The sequence below is a fragment of the Lolium perenne genome, chromosome 4 (genome assembly GCF_019359855.2).
Source record: "Lolium perenne isolate Kyuss_39 chromosome 4, Kyuss_2.0, whole genome shotgun sequence".
NCBI classification, from domain to species: domain Eukaryota; kingdom Viridiplantae; phylum Streptophyta; class Magnoliopsida; order Poales; family Poaceae; genus Lolium; species Lolium perenne.
The window spans coordinates 404,319,391-404,323,815 of record NC_067247.2 but is presented as its reverse complement, the minus strand read 5'-3'; positions in this window follow the sequence as shown (position 1 = coordinate 404,323,815).

Here is a 4,425-nt window from a genome sequence, read left to right as displayed (position 1 = left end):
GAAATGACAGGCGCATCCTTCCTCAGGATGCAAAATGGGGGCAACTATACCAAATATCTTGTGTTCGATCCTGCTGAGTCCCCACACTACGAGGTCTTTGTTGTCCCTGAAATCTCGGTCAACATTTTGAGTGGACTTGTGTGCAAGCACTCGTGGATGGATAAGCCGCTGCTCTCCGCGATGGAATGGCCACCTTCACCGTACGTCATGGATGTCTTCTCGTCGAGGACCGGGGAGTGGGAAGATAGGTGGTTTGTTCGGAGAGGAAAGGCTGCCGGAACTGTCCCCGACTGCGATGTGTACAGCTTCTACAAAGGCGCTGCCTACTGGCATGGAGCACTCTACATTAACTGTGAACCAAATTTTGTTTTAAGGTATTCTCACACTTCTGACTCTTTACATGTTTGGATTACTTGTTTCTACATTAGCATGATGATTGCATTTTATTACTCTTATTTAATCGATGGTATGGTGACGGTTTTAATCTTTGCAGAATAAAATTATCGGACAATACATACCAAGTAATCGAGCTGCCAAAAGAAAAGAAGGGATTTAACGAACGCCGTATAGGTAAATCGGAGAAGGGTGTGTACTGTGCATACACTTGCACGGATCAAGTGTTTCAGATTTGGTTCCTCGATGAATCACGTGGTCACATGGAGTGGGTGATTAAGAGTGACATCAACCTCAAGCCCACAGTGCCATGGCGTCCCTTCGACTTCGCTTGGGGATCTTGGATCTTACAAGACCGTGACTACGACGAAGCACTAGTACTCGAAGAGAATTCTGAATGTGATCCTAATGACAAAGACGTGATCAACACGGAGGACTGGGTTGCAACGCACGGCTGCGGGGCATATGAGTTTCTTGGATTCCATCCATACAAGGAAATCGCCTTACTGAACTCGAGCTCGGAACTCGTGATAGCGTGCCATTTGAACACCTCTAAGGTTCGAAGCCTAGGCCGTACTCACTTGGGGGATAACGAGATACAACTTTCTTTCCCATACACGCCATGCTGGATGGGGCCACTACCAGGTGCCACGGAACTCTGTCTTGGAAATAAAGAGGTTGTTGATGAAACAAATGAAGCAGGTGAAGGGATGAAGATTCAATTGTTGGATTCCACCGAGGGGCAAAGTGATGACGAAGGATTTACTCCTGTTTTGTCTAGGAGAACTAGAAAACAGATGCGATCTGCTGCCAAGGTTAAATTTTGAAACCCACTGCCAATTGCCTAGGAGCATTCCATTTGAAACACAATCTTAGTGTTTCTCGCACCAGTCGAATAGTTTTGAATCAACTGTTGATGAGTTACATTGGTTTCAGTCGTTGTGCCATTGCAAGTACGGTAGGGCAAGTTATTTTAATGCGCAGGAATGATCCACATTCGTAAGACCATGTACTACAGCCCTAGAGCGAAAAGATGAGAGACATGAAGCAGAGATAGACGCCTGCCTTGCTTCATGGTGTGTATGAACTATGCTGGATGTGTGCCAGATACGTACCTGCCAGATACATGTTTGTTGTTCAAGGAAAGAATTCTCTTGTACTACCAGGTACCGGCGTACCGCTAACATTTGCGGTACAATATACGGTCACGTCGATGGTCGGGGATGAAACCCTCGTTCACATCTCCCTACACCGCCTCCTTCTCCTCCGCGGTCTGGGCGGGTGTGATCGCCGCTCCTCCTTTCGCCCTTCCCCTGCCAAACGGCCAGCTCTCTAATTGGTGGTCGACAACTGTTGATCGTCTTCCCGCGCAGGAGGAGAGGTGGTGGGAGATCGAGCTCGAGACTCAGGCGGCGCACCGCACACCCGATGATCTGAACGATGCGCCGGGACATGGGGGCGTTGTTGAACCGCTTGTTCAACACGACCCTAGTGGCTAGAGATCGGTTCCCTAAGTGGTGGCCGGCAATAGACAACGGTAATGTCATTGACCTTGATGCGCCGGCGCCAGCATCAGCTCCGACTCCCAAGGAGGAGTACGACATCCTCGACGAAGCATTCGCCTCCTCCACGACCACGATGGCGATGGCGCGGAGAGCATGAATTACGACACCTTTGATTAGTTTAGGTTTTTTAAATGTTTTAATTTAAATTTCGCCATGCTTTTGTAGAAATTTCAATGAAATTTGGCGTACGTTTACATTTCTGAAGTTTTTTTTAAATTTCAGTTTTTTGCGGACCGACCGTTTTGTGTTCGCCGGTGTGGGAGGGTCTCCCCTATATTAAGGGTGGTACCGCCGGTGACCCCCTTTGGCACTGTCCACGCATCTCCTGGGTTCTATTTGGGAGTTGTCGGTGGATATGCTTTTAGAACACATTTTAGATAATTAATTAAAGCTGCAAAGTTTAGTGTGTAATACATTTTATTTTCTATTTGGGATTGCTTGTTTATATAGCCAGTATCTCACATTTTCATTTCTCATGTCACTAATTACCTTTTCTATTGGTAAGTTTACTAGAACGTTATCAATTTTTCATTTGGACGTGATGTCCTAGAAATTTGTTCCAATGTTCTACTCTTTATCTTGTTTCTTTGAAAAAAATCCATACATGCGAAAGATTTCAGTATTAGCATTTGGATTATAGTTGCCAGTCCCAACAGATAGGAGTGTTCCATTATAAATTCATGAACGATCAAGGAAATGCACTTTTTTTTTCTTTTTTGGGGCCCATGTAAGAACTGCACCAATCGAGCAGTCTAATTAGGCCCATGTAAGCATAGGCTGATCATAACATGGGCCTAGTCGTGACAATCCATCGTCTATACCTAGCAGTTCACGTATATAGCCACGTTGGGTGGCGTGGCGCCACAGACTTAAGGCTGCTCATAGTGAGGAGTAACTTAGACTAGTAACATATGTCATTGTATTAGTCTAGATTACTACCTTTATAGTGGGTAGTAACTTATATGTGGTGTCATGCATTGTGTCATTTATTATGTTGTACACTCATTTTGCCTTGGGGTGTGTGATGTTATGGTAACATAGCTAGTTACCATCTCACTTTCTTTCTTCATTTATTCACATGCCATGTCATCAAAATGTCTTGAGATGTGTAATGTTACTAGCTATATTACTCCCACTATAATCCCACTATAAGCAGTCTAACAATCCATCGTCAATACCTAGGTAGCAATTCAGTATCCGAACGAACAATTCCCTAACCTCCGATCCGATCGACATGGACCGCCGCGTCCGCCTGCATCCTGGGATGGACCTGCCGGGATTCCTACACCAAGACGTGACGCCTCCGCCCGCGCGCGGAGCCTCGCTGCATCCCGCTGCGCGTGCGCGCAAGGCATGGCGCGCGCCGCCGTCGACGACCACAACCTTTTTTTTTTGGAAGGTGGGGTCAGCGACCCCAGAGGCGCAGTTCATTGATACACATGTGGCAGGTACAAATTGCAGCGAAGTCCTATGTCATCTCTTGCCCTAACAAACCTACTATTTGAAATAAGGACATCACACTTTACAGAAAGCACCCTAAAATTACATGAGAAAAAGCAATCGAGGACAGTGCCTCTGCCACCGGTCGCCGGCGAGCTCCAGGCGTCTCCGCCTAGCTCCAGGAGCTGCATGCTCGAATACTCCACGCCGACGAGAGGATTCCGCCGCTGGCAACCACCAGAAGACCGGGGACGCACCACTTGGTCCTCTGGAAGCGTCGAGCTCCAGCAGAAGAATCGGAGGGCCTCCGATCTGGAGGTTGAGGATGGGCCACCATGCTGGCCGAGGATCATGGCGACGAGCTCGGTCGCCATGTGTTGCGCACGAGGTAGATCTTCTGCTCCAGGCCGCCTCTCCGGCGATCTGCCAAGAACGGCATCACCTTGACCCCCAACTTCCTTTCCACCTCCATGATGGCGAAGAAAGGGAGGATCTCGGCCAGATCCGTCCAGATCGTGGGAGAAGCCAACGAGCTTTATTGAAGGGGGTGAGGAAGCGCCGCCGCCTTCCGCTTCTGGCTCCATCCACCGGAGCGCCGCAGAAAGCAGCCACACCACCAACAGCCACCGGGAGCAGCTCGGGCTCCGCCGTGACCAAGCCCCCAAGGGCATATCGCCATTCTCCACAGGGGTAAACCTAAGAAGACTGCTAGATCTAAACCTACAGCTACTCCTAGCTACTCCGGCGCATATCCCTGACCAGCTCCGGCCGGCTATTCCGGCGGAGGAGGCCCTAGGGCGGCCCGGCCTCAAGCGGTGGACTCTCAAACCCTGTAGCTGCTAGAGAGGGGAGAGGGGGGGAAATACGACCACAACCTTGGTTATGCGTTATGCACGCGATGTGTTCCAGGTTTGGTTCCTCGATGAATCGTGTACGTGGACGACTGGAGTGGGTATTTAAGAATGACATCAAGTTTCGTCATGTCCCCAAATACCCTTGCAACGTTGTTGGAAGATCCTGGATCTTA